Source organism: Balaenoptera physalus, assembly GCF_965194825.1.
Source record: "Balaenoptera physalus genome assembly, chromosome: 11".
NCBI classification, from domain to species: Eukaryota; Metazoa; Chordata; class Mammalia; order Artiodactyla; family Balaenopteridae; genus Balaenoptera; species Balaenoptera physalus.
The window spans coordinates 1745160-1768594 of record NC_138896.1 but is presented as its reverse complement, the minus strand read 5'-3'; the positions used below and the strand labels follow the sequence as shown (position 1 = coordinate 1768594).

General features: G+C 51.4%; 1 long non-coding RNA gene across 3 annotated transcripts in view; it reads right to left on the bottom strand.

The window, feature by feature from the left end:
• The window catches only part of LOC309637920, a 53488-nt gene that overhangs the window by 4453 nt on the left and 25600 nt on the right, over positions 1 to 23435 (bottom strand). For 2 of the 3 annotated variants that reach the window (XR_014250864.1, XR_014250865.1), the window contains one exon: positions 5187 to 5325. The exons of the other annotated variant lie outside the window; for it this stretch is intronic. This is a non-coding gene — a long non-coding RNA (uncharacterized lncRNA). The remainder of the gene's footprint in view (positions 1 to 5186; positions 5326 to 23435) is intronic. 3 annotated transcript variants of the gene reach the window in all.

Below are 23435 nucleotides of genomic sequence, written 5' to 3'. Positions count from 1 at the left end.
AAACCAGGAGCCCCGGGGAGGCCAGGGGCTCACACAGCTCCAATGTGCAGAGCCCGACTTTGGACGGAGACGGCCTGTCTGGAGAACGCATCCTAACCGCGTCTGCACCCACGGCACCATCCAGACGGCTGCTCCCCACGCCGCCAGGATCCCCCTCGTGTAACTGTCAGAGCGCCTCCGACTCATCCTGCCCACCCCGTCCTCGTTCTTTGTTCCGCTAGGAGACGGGATAAGTGTCGCATACGCACACACACGCACACATACACACACGCACACGCGCGCACACGCACACACCCCCCCCCAGAGCTTCCTGCACCCAGGAGGATGAGAAAAGAGTGCTTTGTGTTCTAATGTGTGTGTGTCCGTGTGTGTCCGCATGCGTGTGGGTCTCTCTGAGAGCTAAAAGTGTGAAGACCCGTATCTGCACCATTTTGCAGATTATTCCGCTTCCAGGGACGTCTGGGCTCTGATTGGTCGCAGCAGAGATGGAGACAAGCGGAGCTGAGGGGACCCTCGGGCGCTCGTGACTCATCAACCCGGCGTCCACGCCCGTTCCTTCCTGGCCTGGCGAACTCCAACTCACCCTCTGGGTCCCAACTCAACTGCCCCTTCCTCTAAATGAGTGTCCAGACTCCTGAGGGCAGCAGGATGGCAGACTGTTCACAATAAAGAGCAGAGGGGGAAGCGCCTCAGAAAGTCCAGATAAGCAGGTAGCTGGTCTAATGCGAGAAGTCCCTCCACAGAGGAGGCCAGAGCCCACCGTCCTCACGCTCCTGGGGCCCGGCAGCCTCCAGCATCACCAGTACGAGGTGGGACGAATGCACGGGGGGATGTGATGGGGCTGCCAGGCGCCGGCACGGTCTGCAGTGGCTGCATCTACAGGGACATTGAGACCCTGGGCTTCTTAGTCCTTTGTGTCAACTTTTTGGCCAGAAGCGTGAAGGGCGGAGATTGTGTAATTTAGGGGTCAGCTGGGCCCACCGGGTCCTCTAGGAATCGGACAGAATTGGCTATGCCTCCGGCCCACATCCTGTGGGAAGGCTGGGCCTCCGCAGGATTCCTGTAAGTGCCCTGAGGCTAACATTTCCTTGGTCACCTCAGGTTCCAACTTCCTGTCCCGCTGACCTTGAGATGTCACTCCCCGCTCACCTCCGGGAACCGCCCTCTGTCACCACACCTGGCAGCAACCCCTTCCCCTGACTCACGAGTCTGCACTCCCACACGCGGGGGCCTTTAGGAGGACGGGGCCAGGGCGCCCACAGCCCAGCAGGTCATCCCAGGCGAGAGGCTGGGCCCACCTGTACCCGCCCCGGACGTCTCAGCGCCCGTCCCCCCTCGTGTCCCCGCGGTCCCTCAACCAGCCTCCTGCTCTTGTCCTTGTTGTTATTTCCACCCTCGCGTCCCCGACCTTTTCTAAGACCCTGAAGTGTCCCTGGGTCCTTGCTGGCCAGGCCTCATCTGCAGAAACAAACTCGCCCCTTCAGCGACACTCCTGAGAGGAATTCTGCAGGCAGTTCTTCACGTTACCATTTCCCCCAGGTTTCCCAGCAGGAGTGGTAATGACGCTGGTACCCAGAGGGCGGAGGATGAGTAAGCAGGAGACATGGGGTGATGTGTGCTGGCACCTCAGGCTGAGCCCCGACAAGCAGCCCAGACGATAGACGGTGAGGCCAGCCACTTTCCCACTGGTTCACGGAGCACCACCAAGCACTTAGCGTGTGATGATCACGGGCAAGTCCGGGGCCTAAACGCTCAGGGATTCAGTCGCCCCACACTGCTCCCCGCCCTGAGGAAGCCACTCAGGGAGCACGGTCTGCAGCCCTGAGACCTGCGAGGCACCAGTGAGACCAGCGTCCTCACCTGATCGTCGACGAGGAAGGGCTGGGAAGATGCTGGGCCCTCGGAGCCAAGGCTTCTTCCCTGTGCGCTGGCCTCCTCCGTGCGTCCTGGGAGATCTCAGGAGTCCAGCCTCGACGTGCTCACTTGCGTCTCCTTTCTGTCCCCACCCCACGTGCAATCAGTCCACATTCAACCGGCCTCTCAACAGACTGGACACCGTTGGTCGCCAAACCCGCATCCCAGGCCCCCCTTTAACTCCTGCATTTGTTCAGGCATCTTCTCCTCTGGCAGTGACTTTCCCTCCTGCCCAGGTAGACCCTGAGTCATCTTACCCAGTCACGACTGGCCCATTTTTCCAGCGAGGGAAGCCAACAGAGGGGGCATCTCTGAGTTGTCCCCTTCTCCTCAGTGGTACCCGTGTCTGGACAGGGGCCCGGACTGTGCGGCCATCCTGCACTGGCCGTAGGGGGTCAGGACGGGCAGGAGGAAGAGCCAGGGTCCCCACGTCCCTGCTGCTCTGCGGTGAAGTTCTCTCGGGCTGCTCAGTGTGAGCTGGGCCTTAGGTTCGTTAGGACTGAGAGCAACTTCACTACTTCACCCAGAGCACAAGAACTGCTTCTGCAAAACGTGTATCAGGCGACACCAGGGCTCTCCCAGGAGCAGCGCGCACTTGGGGACCGTGACAGTAGTTAGCGGGGAGCTCTCTGAGCGTCTGCAGGGTGGGGCTGGGATGTTAGACACCCTGCGATGCGTGGGGCTCCCCGACATGATCTCGCGTTCCCAGAGGCTGTCGTATGTTCTGCTGCACAGCTGTGACACATCCTCAGTCCGTCTGCCTACGAACTCCAAGTATTTTGCGCAGGCTAAGTATGCAGCTATCACGAAAATCTGGGGACACTTCGTTGTTTGCAACTGTAACAAGACTCTGGCACTATTTTTGAAAAACATCTCACAGGTCACAAAGCTGTTCGTTGTGTTTGACGCTCCTGTTTGTTCGCCTTTACACAGCATCGTTCCTGAAGATCCACTACATAAACCTCATGGTCAGACCTCCTCACTAGGCGTTCTGATGCAGAACTACATTAGCAACTGACCTTTGTACTGATTTTAAAAACACATTTGTAGGTGGGTTACATTATCTATGAATTTTCTTCCAGTAAAGAATAATTTACCTTTAAAAGGAGATGATGGGGGGCTTCCCTGGTGGTGCAGTGGTTAAGAATCTGCCTGCCAATGCAGGGGACACGGGTTCGAGCCATGGACTTGGAAGATCCCACATGCTGTGGAGAAACTAAGCCCGTGTGCCACAACTACTGAGCCTGCGCTCCAGAGCCCGCAAGCCACAACTACTGAGCCCGCATGCCACAACTCCTGAAGCCTGGGCGCCTAGAGCCCGTGCTCTGCAACAAGAGAAGCCACTGCAATGAGAAGCCTGCACACTGCAACGAAGAGTAGCCCCTGCTCGCCACAACTAGAGAAAGCCCGCGCACAGCAATGAAGACCCAACACAGCCAAAAATAAATAAATTAAATAAATAATTTTTTTTAAAAAAGGAGATGACGGGGGTGATGGCTTCACGGGTAGACGAAACTGGTCACATTGTGCACCTAAAACACAGACCGCCTGTGCACTTCTGCCCCAGATAGGGCTGGAGAATGGAGAGGAAGCAACTCGATTAGATAATCTGTGAGGTCTTTTCCAGGCCTAAAATCTCACAGAACCGCTTTACTCTTGCGTGGAGACCCCTGGGGCACAAACCAGAAGCCGGCAAGCCCCTTCCCAGGGTCTGCAACCCCTCAGTGCGCTCCTTACCGACGAACCCTCGCGAGGAGACACAGCGGCTTCGCCTCAGCAGAGTGTATCTGATGCCACCAGACCGGCCTCTTACTTTGCCAAAGGTGATTTTGGGGAAATCTGAATGCGCAAATCACTTTCAGGCCCTCCCCCTCCACACGCCCAAATCTGATCCCACACACTCCATAAACCCCGCTACTCTTCTGTCTGACTGGCACTCAGAGCTGTCGCTGACCCGGAACCAGGGATGTGCTGAGCTGGCTCCCACTGGCTGGGGAGACACTTAATATGTACTTTTCTTCCCAACCCTGCAGCCGGTGCCCTGACATCAGTAGCTTGGAATCAGCCGTGGAGGGAGCAGCTGCTCCAGACAGGGCCTCCTCTGCACTCCTGGAGGGCAGGTCCTAGACATTCACCAGCCCGGCCCTGCCCAGAGTGAGAGCAGATACCCTCTTCACAAGATGTGCCCAGACTTGGTGTGCTGTGGCATCCAGGGGAGCAGATTCTTGTTCTTAAAACCACATCTACTGTAGCTTTGTTGGGAATATTAGAATCTGCTCCTCTGTTATCAGAAAACAGAACATATACTAGGATCTTGACCTTTGCTAGGAGTAGGTGAAAGGTCTCTGGATGGTTGATGAGAAGGTGGGTGGCAGGGAAGTAAAGATGCTACCATGTGCACATGTGTGTATACATGTGCGTTGTGTGCATGTGTATGTGTATGAGAGCATTGCATGTGTGTACATCTGTGTACATGTGTGTGCATGCGTGTATACATGTGCACACACACGTGTGCATGTGTGTATGTGCGCGTGTGTGCATGCGTATATACGTGTGTGTACACGTGTGCGCGCATGTGTGCCTGTGTGCGTGTGCACGTGTGCGTGTGCGTGTGTGCATCGTGCGTGTGTGTGCCTGCGTGCGTATGAGAACTGGCTTGGAGTCAAAGCTAACAAGCCTTGGCTCCCGCTAGCAGACCTGACATAAACGGCGCGTCTGCTGGAGTTGATTAGCGTCCTCGCTGAGCTGGGCTGGCGGGGGCTGCCTTTCCGCTGGCATTGGGGAGTGAAGGGGAGAAACAGCCAAGGAGCTCTGAGCCAAGCAGACTGTCATCAGCGCGCGGCACCTGAACTTGGTGCCCACAGGGCCATTCCAGTTGACGCCTGGGAGTGTCCAGTGCTCGGTGGGAAGCAGATGAAAAGAGTCAGAGCTGAGCGGAGCTCACACACAGCCACAGACTGCAGCCCTGGAGATGAAGCCCACCCTCTGTAACGGGATGGCGGCCTCTTCCCCACCGGGGGCACACGTCACACTCACACAGACACTACGCACGCTTCACATCCTCCCGTCCCGGGGGACGGCACGAGGCCCTGGCAGACATCTGGGCTGTGGCCCAGGCCCGGGGACATCTGCCCTGGCGGCCCCCCAGTGCCCCGCGCTCTTCTCTCCCCTCACTGCCCCCAGGCACAGGTGTCTCCTGCCAAGCCCAAGACGCCTCCTGCCCTCTCCAAACTCCCCCACTCCCAGAAAAGGATCTAATGTCTTCCTCTCACCTCGGCCCGGTCACGTCCACTCAGAGGAGACGTCCCTCTCATTTCCGCGGCGCCGCGGGGACCTGACTCTGGTGCGTGTCACCTCCTGGGAGCGCCCGAGGTACTGGGCCTCAGCCTGGTTGAGCTTTGCTTCTTCTGCCTAGCAGTGGAGTTGACACACAGTGAGGAACTTTCTGGTTACTTTGTGGATACAATCATTTGGCTCCAGACAAAACCAAGCACTCATCTGAGTCCGATTTCAGTAAATTATGAGTTTGTTGTCTTTTTTCTGAGTGGTCAGGGTTAGCAGCAAGGGGGGCAGGGATGGCTGTTGGGGGGTGTTTGACTAGAAAGATATCAGGGGTATAACAAGAGAAAACCAGAGAGGATTTGGACTATTTCTGCTCAGAAAAACTCATGGCTGATTGGAAATCAGAAAGAGCCGTTACTTTACATGTCATGCTCGAGGGGGGCATTGGACAGAGACTCGGAGACACAGTGAGTGGACCTGTGTTTGCCGTTTGCCCAAAACAGTGACGGAGGGTGACGACCAGATGGTTCTGAGCAGGAGGACCTGTTTGCCAGGTGACAAGGTTGGGGCATCTCCACAAGCCCCACTCCCACACCTGTCCGCTCAGGCGCCCTGTAGGGACACCTCTTCACCCACACAGCCCTTGAGATGGAAGTTGTTTTATCCTGATTGTAAGAAAAAATTTGCAGGAGCACATAATCTTACTTGCCCTGGATCTTAGAGGTTAATGCCATGTCATGACAGAAAAATCATAACCCCCGAACTGGCCATTTATTAGGCAAAAATAAAATCTCAATAAATTCCAAAAGTAGAAATCACACAGGTAAGGTTTTCTCTCATATAATTATACAATAAAATTTTTAAAAGGTAAAATCTTCATGACTAGTGGGTAAATATAAAATGAGCACATCAGGGCTTCCCTGGTGGCGCAGTGGTTAAGAATCTGCCTGCCAATGCAGGGGACACGGGTTCGAGCCCTGGTCCGGGAAGATCCCACATGCCGCGGAGCAACTAAGCCCATGCACCACAACTACTGAGCCTGCGAGCCACAACTACTGAGCCCACGAGCCACAACTACTGCAGCCCACGTGCCTACAGCCCGTGCTCCACAACAAGAGAAGCCACCGCAGTGAGAAGCCCGTGCACCGCAACGAAGAGTAGCCCCTGCTCACCGCAAGTAGAGAAAGTCCGCACGCAGCAACGAAGACACAAGGCAGCCAAAAAAAAATGAATAAATAAAATAAATTTTTAAAAATATTAAAAAAAATAAAATAAGCACATCAGAGATTTTACTTACATTATTAACCAATGAGGAAACCAGTAAGATGTTCATTACTACACGTTCAAAATACAGTCTCACACACACACACACACACACACACACACACACACACACACAGAGGTAATTAGAAATGTTGAAATGAACTGATAGATAGATCAAAATTGGTCAGTATCCACAGGGCAATAATTAATTGAATCTCCACCAGACACAATATATTTACATTTCTATGGTCAAGAATCATTTGCATTACGATGTAACTTCTTCAATTTACAGGTTCTAAAACAGCTCAAAAACAATGAAACTCAGAGATGACCCAGAACGGTATGCTACAAAGGACACCCAGTAATCGCTGCCCATTTCAAACCTCCCCCAAATTTTCGTGTGTGTGTGTGTGTAATTTTTAATTGGATTTATGGGCTACTTACTGTTAGAATAAGACACAAGTCAGCAATAATTATTTTTACTAATTTTTGTTTTATACATGTAAATATAAAGACACCCTGTTCACATAAATAAGTAAATAGTAAGTAAAGGATTTGTCGAGGCAATGTCACTCAATTCTTTGAACTTCTGAGTTATATCCCCAAAATCACATAATGCTCACTCATCAAAATTATTTTTAATGATCCACCAGCTGATAAAGTTTTCCTTTAACTGTACTGAAAGCAAAGAATTAGAATTAACCTGACTTGTTACCATCATTACAGTCATTACTCTCTCAACACAGATATTTTGAACTCTTCCTTTGTTGCCCCAAGGACGTGTACATCCTGGAGCAACGCACCAGGACATCTGAGTTAGAGTTTGCCCTTGTAGAGTGGGGAAGGGTGGTGGGGAGGCTGCAGGTGACAGAGAACTGCATCACTCACGGTGCTACATTCCTCTTGGCACTTCTTTTTTTTTTTTAAGAGATTTTTTTTTTTTAAATTTTTGGCTGCGTTGGGTCTTCGATGCTGCGCGCGGGCTTTCTCTAGTTGCGGCGAGTGGGGGTCACTCTTCATTGCGGTGCGTGGGCTTCTCATTGCGGTGGCTTCTCTTGTTGTGGAGCACGGGCTCTAGGCACGTGGGCTTCAGTAGTTGTGGCTCGCGGGCTCTAGAGCGCAGGCTCAGTAGTTGTGGCACACGGGCTTAGTTGCTCCGCGGCACGTGGGATCTTCCCAGACCAGGGCTCGAACCCATGTCCCCTGCATTGGCAGGCGGATTCTTAACCACTGTGCCACCAGGGAAGCCCCATCTCTTGACACTTCTTGATGTCTGGCACAGAGTATAATTTTTTTTAAGCAACAACAACAAAATCATGAATGAATGAATAGATGTTGAAGGCAGATTTACTGTAAAACTAACAAAGCTGGAGCTTCAGGGCCCTTCATTGTATGAGCTCCTTCTGGGGGCCTGAGTGGATACCTCAGGAGACTGTCCACATGAGCATGAGAGGCCCTCACAATGTGCTCGTGTGCTTATACACAATCAAATTTGCGAAACTAAGGTACTTTGACAACAATGAGCTAAAGTCTTCTTCCATTTGTATTTCCTGTCAACCACACTTTCCCTCTAGAGGGTGAGTTGGAGAGGCTGCAGGGCCCCTGGGCTCCAGTGGAGGGTTAGTGGGGTTGGGGAGATAATGGGATAGATTTCTGTGACTTCCAGGCACTCTCCTGTACCAAGTTACTGCTAATCATCCTGACGGAGGATGGCTTCTGGGAGCATCTCTACTGCACACTGTGTCTACCGGTCCAGCACCAAGACTTGAAGATGCAGGGCCAGAGATAAGAGTAAGTCCTACGGCACCAGCTGTGGGTATCGGAGGAGAAACAAATCTCTATATCCATAGATTCAGAAGCTAGTCTGCAGGAAATTCCTCCAATCATCACTATGAAAATTGTATGCATAGGGTCTTCAATACCTGTCAAAACAAAAATTCATTCTTCTTTCTTTTTGGATGGGAGTGGACAAAAAGGAAACACATGTTTTACTGCATTTAGAAAGATGAAACATTTTAATAAAACAAATGAGAAATTACAGAGCCTTGATCTGGATGTATATGAATGCGTTTGGCTGTATATCTTCCTTTGGCAAGCTTAAATTTATTAAAGAATTAAGAGAAAAATTCATATTAAATTCAATAGAATACAAACAAAAGTGAAAAGATGTGCAATGGAATCCCTAAGAAACATTATGATATAGAGTGCTAAATTTTAGCCAAAAGAATGTTCAGATCACTTCAAAAACAGTAACTCATCAATAGGAAGAGATAAATTCTGAGTAGAAATCATGAGTAGGGTTGAATTATAGGAAAATCTTATCAATGAAGATGCCAGAATCGTCTGAACACATCGGGAAAAGATTTCAATGTCTTCTTGATCTGTGACAAATAATTGCATCAGTGAAGATAGCATAAAACTCACAAGTCGTCCTAACTAGCCTTTGATGAAACTTGTCAATGCACATGATCAATTCAAAGAGTATTGATGATTAGTCACTGTGAAAGAGAATCTGAAATCTACACTTCATAAAAAGCTTTCCCAAATTTTAACAACAATCCTAAACTTTAGGTATTATGACCAAATATGAGTTGAAAAGTAAAATTTTGTAAACCCCCAATAATAAAAATTAAAGTTTAATCAACTACGCTAGAAGGAAGTGTGAATTATCTTTCTCTTCTCTCTATAGAAAATGGTACAGTGTATTGCAAAACTGCTATTTAGGAAGAGGTGATCAGAGAGGGTGCAGCCAAAACAGGTAGGGAAAAAGTGTTTCAGAGACGTGTTGGGAAGTTTATAAATAATATTATTTTCCTAAATTTGTGAAGTTTAAGGTATGTTTCAGATTTTTTACATTTATGATTTATTTGGAAAGTTCTTAATCATATCCCTTCCAAAATTTCGCTTGTATGTTCTCTCTCTCTCCTGCTGATGTTAAACCTTAATACTGTATCTTCTGTCCCTTGTCAGCTCTTTTGTATTTTTCCATCCTTTGTCTACTGTGCTTTATTCTGAGCACCTTCTTTGGACCTAACTTCCAGCTTCCTGAATGTCTCCTCATTTGTGACTAATGTGCTGTTAAATCCACCCATAAGTTCTGAATTATGGTCACTGAATTTTTCAGCTTTGGAATTTGCTTTTCTTTTTTGTTGGCATAGTCCTTTTTCTGCCCAAATTCTTAGGTTGTCTTTTATCCCCTTGAACATAACAAGAATAGTTATATTCAGACGTGTATTTCTACTACATTTTCTAACTAATTTCTACTAGTTAGAGGCTGGCTTTGCAGCTCTCAGCCCAACACCATCCAAGAGTAGGAAATGGTTCCCCTGAAGGAAATAGGGGAGAGAGGTATTTGGACAGAGTTTTCTTGTGCTGTGCATTTTCTTTCCCCAAACCCAGAAGTTTGCAGTTGTTATTTTTGCATTGAAGTAGATCTTTTAATTATGAAATTTAAACTGTTTGAGGACTAGAAGTGACCAGAGGGGGTTTTTTTCCCTAATGTAGTGTGATTAGAAAAATCACAGGATTTATCCCAGATTTTATCCAGAGAAAAGAGAAGCCAGCACAGCTGGTTTCCAGGGACTGTCATGAAAAAGAATAAAATTATTGTATGGTTGCCATTAAGTTCCAGTCTTTTAACTTGGTGCTTTAATGATTCTAGATACAGAAATGTTATGTAAACTATACAGTGCTTTATAAATTGTAACTGCAATTACATTTGAAGATATAAAGGTCATCAAATCAATGGACTCCTTAGATTTCATAGATAATAAAATTTAGAAACATTTTGAGAAATTGATACTGCCAAATCTGTATTTTGCCAAGTTAAAATCAATTTTTAAAATCCCATCGTCTAAAATCACTAATATTTCATAAGAGGAAGAAAAGTTCTATACCAAAAAAGTATGAAAATATAATAATGATGTATTATCAGAATAAAACAGAAGACCTGAAATTTAATAAATTTAACTTTATGAATATTTACACCATAATTGTTTTTCCCACAGGTAAGTAAAGATTTTGTTCCAGACCTGAGTTTAGGAGCTGCGAATTGATGCTTATGAAGCCATTGCTCTGATAGTGGTGTTTCAGAAACCAGAAAAGAACGTGACAGTCACTTCAGTATTTCAAACCTACTTAAATTGATGTGACCCACAAACTGAGGCACAGATCTAGTCAAATTCTGATTTTCTCACGTAATAAATCAAAACATGAAATTCCAACATTGCTCTCCTAAGGGCCCCCTTCCCAGAATCGTCCATGAACCCAAGGATTGAGGGTCCAAGGTGGAGACAACGCAGCTAGAGAGGAACTGGCCAATCACCCGGGACAGGGCGATGTTGCCCCTGGGCCGCCATGACCTGGGCGGGGGCAGGGCAGGGGTGGCGCTGCCAGTTCCTGGGGTCGTCCAGGGAGGACAGGCCCCTTCCAGTACTGCTTGCCACCAAAACGCCCAAGTACTTGAGCCCCAAAGGTGCAGCTTTTAAGGATGTGCTCTTTCAGTAGAGAGGTGTATATGTATGTGTGTGTGTGTGTGTGTGTGTGTGTGTATACATGCATATAAAACTGAATCACTGTGCTGTACGCCTGAAACTAACACATCGTAAATCAACTATACTTCCATTTTTTTAAAAAAGGTATGCACTTTCATGTCACACAAAGAGGCACTTTCCAGAACACCAGCCCACCTGGCCTGGTTCTCGGCCCAGCAGCTCACGGGTGCAGATCTGTCTCCCCTCCTCCATGGGGGCCACAGCAGAAGGGTGTGCAGACTTTCCTTTAAAGCCCTCCGAACAGACGTGCACTGCGTTCCTTCCCCAGACTTCGGCTCTCTGTGTTGAAAACCCTCTGGGGGCCCTGGGTCCCCTCACCCCCCGTCGCACAGAGGGCCACCTCCATCCTCTGCCGAGGCCTCTGCTGCCGTCGGGTGGCACCTCTCTGGCTACGGAGAGAACACAGAGTCAGTCTATACGCGCCTCCACGGATGCAGAGGGGCAGGGATGCCGGACCAGCTGCACGCACCTCCGAGGCGGGGATGCAGCACAGCAGTGATACTGAAGCAGTGCCGGAGCTGGCCACGCTGCCTCCCCTCTGCTCGGGACCAGCTGGAAGAGTCCCTGGCCTCGTGGCCCCGAGGGGCAGGCTGCCGCCTCTGATTCGGCAACAGCCTGTCTTCCCTTCCACTCCCTCCCGCCCCACAAAGGGGGCGCTGTGGACAGACCGCCCCCGTAAGCCCCCGCCCCGCACCAACCTCAGGGCCTGCTTCCCAGGACTCCACGGCTGGGCTCCCCGGGGCCACAGCACGCAGCCTGCGGAGCCGGTGGGGTTAGTGACGCAGAGGGATGGACGGGACAGGCGGCTGCGGTGCCTTTATCTACTTATTGATCATGGGAACTCCAGGAGGTGCTTAATATTCCTCCCAGTCACAAGACGAATTGACTAAAGGTCAGAGGCTGAAGGACATTCCTGAGGCCCCATGACTTTTGTGGGAGAGCAAAGCGATATAACCAACTCTGCGCCCGTGAGAAACAGCTGCAAAGTGATGTGAAGGAGGGAAAACGAGGAGAGGTGCCCCAGGTAGAGGGAAGCCCCCAAACGCGGCCAGCCGGGACCACACGCGGGTCACTTCTCTGTGACCTTCTTTTTACAAAATTAATTTTTCCTTGTTAAGACAAGCTCACTCAGGAAGATGCCTGGAGGAGTTTCCTCCCACGGAGATAACTTCTTGGGTGAAATCTCCAACCATCGCCGTCCACCGGGCCTGAGGCGGGCCTTCCTACCACATCCTCAGCGACAGGCTCTCAGCTGGCCTGCTCCCGCCTCCTACGCCAGCCCTGTCCCCATGGTCACTCTCGGTCGGTCCCGACTCCCGCCTGGACCAAGGTCGAGCTGAGCTCCGGACACAGCAGAGGTGAGGGTGGTCTCTGCAGGCAGTGTCCGTGGAATGTCATCTCGGTTAGTTTCTTTTAAAATTGCCCAAAGACTCCCTTACCCTGGAGGATTTTTAAATGAACATGTGGTCCAATATGGGAACCTCCAGGAACAGCTGATGAGGAAACCAAGCTGGGACCCTTGGCAAACGTCTCCTTAAGTCTAGCATCAGGCACAGAAACAGGACTTGACGGTCGACCTCGGGTGACGCAGGCTCACGACCCCTGCTCCCCTCGCCGAGGCCCGTAGCAGGGATCCCGTCTGACACTGAACCAGCTGAACGTCACCCAGCGCGTGCCCATCCTCTCTGCTCTCTGTCCTGTCTCTCAAACTCGACAATCTGCTGTTCGATTTACCTCCGACTCAGGGAGGCTTCTGCGTTAAGGCTGGGCTTCCCCTGCTCATGCTTCTCCCGTTGGGCATCAGACGGATTTGTCGATTCTGAGGAGCCCCAAGGTCTCAAATGATGGAAACTGGGGCTCCTGACCCCGGCGCGGGGCCCGTGGAGACATGCTCCCACCACGTGCACTGTCCTGCTGTGAACCGGGGGGGAAGCACTTCCTCGGAGGAGGGGGCCAGCTCAGCCCTCGGCCTGGCCACCCCCGACCCACCCCATCGTCACCGCTGACTCAACCCCACCAGACCTGCTCACAGATGTCCCTCAAAGTTTGTCCAGAAGGTTGTGAGTAAAATCTCTGCCTCAGCATTTTCCTCCCGGCTCAGGAGGGAGAAGGAGACGGATGGAGGGCACTGGCCCCCTGGCCACACCGGCCCCAGCGGGCGTCCCGCTGGCTGGCAGACGATGATGGACGGCGCCCCTTCCCGCGTGTGCGTGTGAGGGGGGCGCCTTGGCCTGACTCCGTCCAGTGAGCAAAGCAGGGGGCACTGCCAAGACAAATAGCCGAGGTATGAATGCTAACAGCCCGCGATCACCGTGGTGTGACACGGCCCGGGAAACCAGACATCAAGGATGCTGCTCGAAATAGCTCGGATGTCGAACATTCTTTCCCAGAGGAGGGATGGACGGCGCACAGAGCCGTGGGGGGCAGGCACGCGCGTCCCGGGGACCCAGGAGGGGGACCCTCTTCTGATGCGTCACATGTGGGTGTCGAGGGGGCGGCACTCGCTCCTCATCCCCCCACCCACCCTGCACGCGGGGGCAACGTTCCCCCGCCTCCCCGCTCCGCCCGAAAACAGCCTGGTTAGGAAGAGGTCATATCAAAAGAGCCCTTGTAGTTTATAATCATTTTCATCTGGTTTAGGGAAAAGCAGCCATAAAATGTCTGTTGGGCGACGGCTCGGGCCAGCCGGGCGGGTTTACAGAGCTGGTACTCGGGCCATGGGAGCAGCTGACAGGCAGGCCGAGCGTGCTTTATGGCCTCCAATGCCTGTGCTGACACGGAGGATTGGGGCAAGATTTATTCTCAGCTCAGGACATCACCCAGCACTGAAAACCGGTCATTACAAGCCAGATGACAACTGGAATGCAGTAATCACTTGAAAGAATATTTATTTGGTTTTTAAGGTTTTGGATGAATCTGGTTTTCAGAAAGCGAGGGCCCCCTAGGAAGTCAGACCATGCCATTATTACCTGCGACCCATTATGCAGTTGCTGGCCAATTATGTAATCCTATATGGCAAACACAACCCGAAAGTGGGGCAGGCCCCAAGACGCGAGGCCTGGTTATTACAAGCCTCAACCCCATAGCTCCACTGCGGTTACAACACCCCTCAAAGTTACTAATGGACCCAGAGAATCCAGCACTTGTGAAGTCTGGCTGGTCCCATCCAGTCCGCAGCCCACGGTGACAGTGAATTTGATGGAGTGGTGACGTACATTAAAGCACTTTCCTTCTGACTCATTCTACGGAATTCCAGGGATAAACAAAGTAGCACAAATAGAGCTGGACATTTTTATTAAGCCCAGTGTCAGCCTGAAGCTTTTGATTAAGCTTCTATAAACACGTCTTCTTTTTACACTAAAATCATCCCAAATGTTAACATTTCTGCTCTCAAGCAAGTCAGGGCTTGGAATTAACGACGTTCACTCGTGACTTTCTTGGATGGTTCTCACATCCTCCAGATAAGTAAAAGGACCTTGGACACAAATGACTGATACGCCACCGTTTCTGTAACATACAGCCCAGCACTTCCTGTATCATCTTCAATTCATCCCGTCCCACTTAACTATCTTGTTTTTCTTTCCTTTCCAGAACTCCAAGCAAGCATTTTTCTCTGGTAATCCTTCTCCTCCGGAAAATCCATCACTTTCCGAGGAGACCAGAAACAAGAAGGCTGGTCTGATTTCCAGCCGGCTCGCCCTCATGTAGGTGCCCTCCCGCACCCCACCCGTCACGCAGCCTGACTCGTCCGCCAAGGGTCCGCGGGCCTGACGCCCCGGCGGGCGGTGCCCACGGTGAGGAAATCCTCTGACGTATTCGCTCCTGTGGGCACGTCTCTAAGTGCCCATCACACTCCAGCAGGTCATGCACGGCTCACACAGACATAAGCCATGACCCTCCACGCGCTCTTCCCGCCTCTTCCACGTGAGATGAGGGAAAAGCCCATAGGCGACAAGTCCTCCAACGTGGCTGTGATGCTGGAGCTTCGGGGTGGACCGCGCTGTGACCGACAGAAGGCGGAGAGCAGGGTTCAGGCAGGAGACGGCTACTGGACCCCAGGCTCCTCGCCTGCGCGCTGTGTCCCGCCCCGTGTCCGCCCGCAGCCCCAGATCACTCGGCTTCCACCCTGCGGGTCTCAGGCCGTGTCACATTTGCGCAGGACAGACTTCAAGACGAGAAGTTTCGGGAAAACAACACAAAATAAAGCACCCCCTCATCGCTGTGTTTTTCCTCCAGGATGATCTACAGAGGAACTCATTCCGTCTCCTAACTTACTGTAAGCCTCCGTTCCTGGCCATGTCAGTCATCAAAGCATTTCTAAGACGGCGTTTACAGCTAATGAATTAGGCAACGGCAAGCCCACTTTGTTCTCCCGCCGGGCCGCTGGCTTCCAGAGCCGGCTCTCAGGCGATGGGCAGCCCCGGCCCCTGCCCGCCCAGGCTCCTCTGTGTGGCCCCCATACCCTGTCTGTGGCCTTCGCCACGCTGCTCCGCGCTGGGGGACTGACCGGTACCGACCTCAGTGGAGAGCGAGCGTTTTCTCCTGCAGCACCTCCTGAGCGTCGTTGCGGACCGGCTGCCCCCGGAACCGAGGGCACAGCCCTCCTTGAGGTGGCGGTCCCCGCAGGACGCTCCAACCTCTAGCCACCTGGCCCTTGACCCTGAGGGCAGGGTGACAGCCCTGCACCGGATACTGCGTGTCCTTCCCACGTACCCTGATTTCAACTTTGTAAACAGTCCCCTCGTTAAATTCTCCTTAAAATAGTGTAACTTGAAGCTGCCACGTGTTTCCGGCAGAGACCCTGACTTCTGAAGGGAAGCTGTGGTCACGCAAGAATGGAGCCGCCCTGCGTAGGAGGTTGTCCGGAGCTGTTTGTGGTACAGAAAGGACCGACCAGAGCAGCCCTGTCTCCGGGCAGCCGTCAGGGTCTGCACACCTGAGCGGTCCCCCCAGGAAGCTCGGTCGGGGCTCTGGTGGTCGGCCTCACCGTTCCTGGTGGTTCCACCCTCTGATGACCGCGGGCCCCGACTGGAGGACGGGGAGAGGGGGCTGGCTCGCGAGTCCCATACGAATATCGTTGAATACGACCCCTCACGGGTGAGCTGCCCGGTGGATTTTCACCAAGGGGCCACACCTATAACCACAGCCCCCAGATCCAGAGGCAGACGTCACCGGCACCCTTGGGACTCCCTGCTCCTGTCACCCCTCTGATGGTAGCTGTTACGCTTCCTTTTAGCGCCGTCGTTCCGTTTTTCCTGTTTTTGAACTTCATGCAGATAGACCCGCACGGCAGGAACTCTATGTGCCTTTGTTTCTGCTTTGCCCTGTGTTTGCGAGACCCACCTGTGCGGTTGCCTAGGTTCATCCTCACTGCTGGACGGTTGCCCAGTTCGTGAACACATCACGATGTGTGCATCCCTTCTTATTCTGGGAGGACATCTGGGTTGTTTCCGCTTCGGGGCCTGTTAGAAATCGCGCCGCTGTGAACACGACACACACGGCACCTGCTGGACACGTTGCCTGCCTTTGTGTTCAGAGACTGGGGGCTTCCAACGCACGTCCCCTCCTAATTAGCACTGTTTGGGGCAGACAGAAAATGAGGTCTGGGACGAAAGCGGGAAACCAGCACGCACCAAGGCTGTGCCCAAGACCCCACCCAGGGAACGTGAGCTCCATCGAGGACACGAGGCGGGGGTCACCCAGACCTTATGGCGTCCTGCTCCGCCGCCCACGTGCAGAGCTCACGTGCTGGCTGGTGGGGGGGGGGGTCCCGTATCACGTGACCCAGGAGAAAATGCCTCTTACTGTGCATCATCTGACACAAAGGAGAGTAAAGGCCCAGGCGTCTCACTGAGGTGGGTGGGGAGGGAGACCCTGACAGTCTCCCCCAACGAGGAGCGACAGGTGGGAAATACCTGCAGCATTCCCATCAGTACCGAGCTAAGATGCATTAAATGCCGCTAATAACCCCTCTAACTTGGTGTTTTACCTCTGTTTTCTCATTCTATCGTGTAGAGCTATTAACGACATATTCATGGTTCTAACTAGCTCGCTACATTCGTTCCCTAGGGCTGCCATGACAAGTTTCCTCAAAGCAAGTGGCTTAAACAACACGGATTTATTCTCGCCCAGTTCTGTAGGCTAGAAGTCTGAAGTCCAGGTGTCGGCAGACGTGGTTCCTCCTCAAGGCTCTGCGGGGGGATCTATTCCTGGCCCCCGTGGTTGCTGGCGACCCTCGCGTCCCTCGGCTTGTAGACGCGTCACTCTAATCTCTGCCCACCTCCGTGTGGCCTTCTGCCCGAGCATGTCTGTGTCCAATTTCCCCTTTTTCTAAGGACACCAGTCATATTGGATTTAGGGCCCGCCCTGCTCAGCATGACCTCATCTTAACTGCATCACATCCGCAAAGACCCTGTTTCCAAATGAGGTCACGTCCACGGGTTCCAAATGGACATGAATTGGGGGAACGCTTTTCGGCCCAGTTCACCCCGACGTGGTTTTTCCCCACGACCTTGCGGTGGAGTGTCTCTTCTCCTCCCTTAGGGGTTCCTGCTGCCGAGGCTGCAGGACGCAGGCAGGGACGCGGGTGCATGTAACCGGCCTTGAGCTGGGGCAAGATGGGGGGTGGGAATGGACCTGCTCAGAACATGGAAGAAACGGGGTTCCCTCCACTTTAGGGGCTACTCGATGCCCGCCAGTGGCCTAGACGCCCAGGGCTGCCGGCTTCCAGGAGAGCAGGGCCTCCGTGAGGCGTCACAGACGCGTGTATCAGAAGCTCTGTACAGCTTTTGGCTCTAACTGGTGATGCACGGTTTATGTCTGTCCTGCATTTCCTCTGTAAACCACGGCCTCCCAGGTGATGGCAGGGCCGCCAGTGGGGGAAATGGAGGGAGGCCGTCCTGTCCCTGGACCAGTGTCCCCGCCCCGTGGTGCTGCGCAGGCACAGGCCGGGCCAGGGCACAGCTGGAAACGCCCGGAGGGCTGGGGAGGGGGAGGCCCAGCTCACCTGAGGACCCAGCACGGCACCGCCCCCCCCACCCCCCCCCCCCAGCGTGACCTTGTGCAACGGAACCGGCAAGGCCTGGGGACACGAGTGTGACGTGAGGCAAAGGGACTTTCGGTTTCAGGTGACCCGAATAATAACCAAAACAGAGAAAATTGGAGCATCTCATACCATCATGTACATTTTTATTCCATAAAAAAGACAACTCAGACCATTCAGTCCCAAAGAAATGTATTATCGTGTGTGGTCAGAAGTGCCCAAATTCACTCTCTAATTCTGAATGATCTATTTTTAACATTTAGTGCATAACTAAATAAATTTCGAAGGCAATTAGCTCTATTTGAAATTCACGGCCAAGCTCAATTCAGTGCAGGGCATATTTTCATAAAACAGTTCTTTTAAAGGCAGAAACCAAAAAACGGTGGTCAGGTGAGGTCTAATGCTCGAGGAGGACGCGGCTGCCCCTTCAAAATTCTTTAAAGGCAGAGGCTGAGGCAGGGGTTTCCACGCGAGCCGCACGTGTAACAGAGCTGCCCTGACCACACGAAGACTCATCAGCCCTGTGGATTTTGTTTTGAGTTTTTCACACACTAACGACTTCACCTTGGGATTCCTCGGCGGGAGACGGGCTCGGTGCAGGTGGAAGTTCAGAAAAGGGTCTCAGAAACATCGCAGAAGTAGATGTGAGAAGGAAACTGACCAGGAGCCTCACACTGTGCTGAAAATACCCTCCGTGTGCCATCTGTTTGTGGTGGAGCTGCATCTTCCCTGCTGTCAGCCGCTGAAATCAGTGCAGAAGAGAAACGGGGGGATCGCCTTGAACAACCTCAGAAAGGCCCACGTTGTTGGAAATGTTGGCTGTTTTTTTGTTTGAACACCACGAAATGCTCCTGTAAGTGTAGAGGTCGCTGCTCTTCAAGCCCTAGGATCGGGCTCAGCTGACTGGACGCTTACACTGTGAGAGGCGCAAGTGGTCTTACACAACTGAGGGCGCCAAGCACTCAGAACCAGACACCTCGGTGCCCTCCAAGGTCTAATATGTTCACAAATGGGTGTGGCCGACCAGTGTTTAATATCTGTTTATTTTTGCTGAACTCACAAATTCATAGATGTGAAATGTAATCTTGATACAACTCTAGTCTATTTCAAACCGACACTCACTTCGAAGTGGTGATGCAGAAAGGTACATGCTACCTGCATGCACGTGTGCTGGGTCTGTGGGTTTCATTGAAAATGAATGAACAGATCCATTTATGGTTATTGATTTAATAACCTACTTATACCAGAAACACATCTAGAATTAAAACTAATGAACTTAAATAAATTATTGGTTTTGTGAGGCTTTAAATCCACAGGCTGTAAACTGTAAACTTTTAAACATATGTTTTATGAAAGGTTATGTTACTGCAAGTTGGAGACAAGCAAGAACTAAATAAATGTCATTGGCCTAAAATAATGGAACTAATCAAGTGTTGTAGAGAGAGAGAGAGATAAATAGGTAGGTAGATAGATAGGCAGATAGATGATGATGATGATAGACGGATAGATCGATGATAGATAACAGATAGATAGATATAGATAGACGATAGATAATATATAGAGAGCTATAGATAGACGATGATGATAGATAGATAGATAGGTAGATAGATAGATAGATGATAGATGTAGATATTGATTTTTGCTACGGGATACTGGGCTATAAAATAAACTCAAATATAATTTATTTTTAACAAAGATTATTTTCATACACCAAGTAGGTAATAATAAACTATGATCCATGGAGAAAGTTCAGCAAAGGTTTCTAGCAAATATAAATTAAAATTAGAAGAATAAAAGGCACAGTGATAACTACGGAGTCATTTATTTTAAAATATTGCATCTTAAAGCAAAACATTATTAAATTATGTATGATTTTTAAACAAATTCCTCGCGGAAACAGGTGGAAAGCTTTGGCAAGCCTCATGATCTTTACAGAATCCTCTGCCCCCAAATGGCCATGGGAGAACCAAACGCTCGAGTGGACATTTCTGTACCCAGTTCTAACAACTCTCACTTCCTTTCTCCAGCCCAACTCGCCCTCACCCCTGCCCTCCTGGAGTCAACAGCAATGCCATCTCATCGGAATCAACAGGGTTGTCCCAAAAGCCAGTCAGGAAAACCTGTGAGAGCCCGTGGATCCATATGGAGAGAAAAAAACCAAATGATTGAAAACGCTTCCTTGAATCCATAATACTGGAGTTCTGTTCTGGAGAAAGAGAAGAATGAGCTTCACGTTGTAGGGAAATAACAAGTAAACGGGGCTCTGTCCTCACCCGCCCAGGGCAGCTCCCGCCCTGCCGCCCCCTCGGAACCAGCTGCCTCATCTGGGGGCTGGTCCAGCGCGGCCAGAACAGGAGTTGGGTCTGGGCACTTGGGCAGGGGACACGAAGGGCTGTGTTTACTGGATCGTTTGTTTAAAGACAAGGACATGAAACGTGTCTCCCCTGGAACAGATCATTTGGGAGCAGATCTGCTGTCACAGAAAGACAGAGGCAAGGCCTCGGCTTGTCAGAGGCACGCGAGCAGCTGGGCCCGGTCGTGGAGCCCACGCTCCCGCGCCCCAACCCTGGCCCCACGCGCGCGCACGGTTACACACACTCACCGCCACACCCCGGGCTCCCGGGCGGCCCTGTCTCCTGCCAGCGGGTGCACGAGGCGCTGCACTGCAGCTCCCGCAGCCCTGGCCGCACTCCCGCCCACGCGTGGTCCATGTGGTCAAGGCGTGGCACGTGCGGTCAAGGCGTGGCACGTGCGGTCAAGGCGTGGCACGGGGAGCCGACACAAAGTGCTCACCACACCGCAGGACGGCTTCCGGCTGACGGCAAACGCGATGAAGGCAAGGCTCCTGCCGGCATCTCCCCCCACTCCTGCTCTGCGACCCTCCTGGGACGGCCGCCAACACGACAGCAGGCTGCGTGTGTATTGGGGTCACGTGGACAGATGCCCACGAGAGTCTGGGTCGAGACCACAGCCTTTTCCCCTCCGAACCAAGCCAGAATTTGAATCCAGGTCTCAGGGGACAGAGCTTGCCAGGCCGTCCCCTGTAATAACAAGTACCACGTCCACTGGAGACAGAAGTTCTGGGAACAGGAAAACTTGGAGAAGAGAACTGGCCCTCAACCTTCCCCGCAGCCCAGGCCGCCTGGCCCTGAGACTCGGATGGGTCCCTCAACGGACACTGGTTTCCTCGTTTGTTTGCATCCTCTGGTTCTCTCCTTTTACCCCAAACCAGAGAGAGTGACAAAGATGCTAAAAGCAATGGTGCATTCTTGCCATTTTTCTCATCCATTCAGAGCTGGGAAGCATCAGAAATCTTGTGGGAAAGCCACTTCTCAGGAGATTTCTAACCCGATTTCTCAACTGCAGTGGTCTGGAGTTTTTGCCTAAATTTTAGATAAGGTCCTAATTCCTGGTTACTTGGCTGCTCGAATTTCAGATTCTTCTCAGGTTCACATCAATCATTCCAAGAGACAAGCAAAACATTTTACGTACAAAATTTGTTGGTTTTTTGACATACCGTTGGTCTGAATTTATAAGACTTCTATGTCTTTGAAGAAAAACACATTATCTCCTGACAGAGGCTTCTCTCTCAATCCCTTTCCCTCTCTCTCTCTCTCTCTCGCTCTCTCGCTCTCTCCATGTCTCTTTCTCTCTCTTTCTTGTAATCTGAAGCCTGCTCTCACCACCAAAATGTATCAGGAAACCACAGAAATGAAGACAATTAGAGTAAATAAGATCCAGTGATCAAATATAGCTAATTTGTATCCATAATATTTGGGAGTTACACAGTCTGCTTCAATTTGAAAGATATCTTCCAGACCACACTGTTTTTTTCCCAAGGGGACTGCCTTTTGCTTTTAATTATTGAACTTTAAGAATTCTTGCTATAATTTGGGGTTAGCTTGTAATTCTTCGAGAAGAAAAAAAAATCCAGCCCATAAATCCTTCTGTATCCCATCACTTCCAATAACAGGCTTCTGTGGCCCAATTCTCCATCAATTCACTGCGTTTTTCAGCGGGAGCGGGTGGAGGCGAGAGGGAACGGCGGAGCGGGGGCTGGATTGAGGAAACCCAGCTCAGGGCGAGTGTGCCCGCAAATAGCAGAGGGTGAATGGACACTCCTTGGCAAACAGCCGTGGCTAGACAGGATGTATAAGAAATGTCTCAAAAATAGCGTACGGCGTAGTGAGAAAAGGCGACTGTAACTGACGAGACTCCGCCCTCCTCTTTTAGGAGACGTTGAGCGTTCTGACGGGGCTGCGAGTTGACATCGTCCACGTTTTGGGAGAGGGCTCTGAGGCTCCACCTTCCTGTCGTTAATGGCTCTTGCGGGGGGAGGGGGCTTGCCCTTGGTCCCACCCAGGGGTGCAGTGGTGCACAGGGGGCGCCCACAACGAGCTGGCATTCACTGTACCGCCTGGGCCTGAGTGGTGGTGGCCGCTGGCCTCCCCCCCTGGACGGTAAGGAGGGGTCACAGCCTCGGCCGCCCCACCCGACTCCAGAGTGTCTTAACACCACGGGCTCTCTCAACACACACCATCCATGAACCAGCGGCAGGGGGATGAACCACGCCCTTTAACGTCTGTATCTGACATGTCGATGTCTTGGGGCCTTGATGACCCTGGAGGTGCTGCCCCTCCCAGGACCAGCCAGCTCCTAGAGATGGTAAAGGACGCACCTGCAAGGTTTACATGCAAACCAACCACCCAGAGCCCACACCACCACCGCTCTCTTTATGAGGCTCTCACCCTCTGGGCACTGTCCCCCTGCCCTCGTCACCCCAGGGCCGGGTACCAGTCAACCAGGACAGCCCTGTGCCCCACCGCAATGTTCCAACCTGGCCAATCCTGAGCCCACTTACCCGCCTCACCTATTCCTCCCCAGAAACAATAACAAAGGCTCTGCGCATATCTCCCTGGCCTCCTGACCAGCGCTGGTGCTTCCCTGTGTGGTCCTGAGCGGCACGATGGGCCCCCTCTTGGGAACTGAGACTAACAAACTATTTTCTCAGTGGCAGTTGTATCTTGCTGGCCTCACCATACTTGAATAATAACAAAACCTATATTTTAAAATAGGCATTTCCAGCCAGAGACATCAAAGACACAGGAATTCCTTCTTAGAAGAACAGGTTCATTTTTTAGAAAAGCAGCCATGGGGGAAAAAGTTAACAAGGAACAATGGCATTCCAGATTCTTAAAAATAAAATATTCTCCATCAAATTGGCAATTTAAAATATACATATTGGCAAGAGCGTGTTGTAGGAAAATGGGCACCCTCATAGACTATTGTGGGATTGGTGGTAAGAATAGCTCTTCGCTAAAGTTATTTGGCAAAAGTATTTTAAAGCCTTAGAAAGGTACATACCTTTTGACCTGGAAATT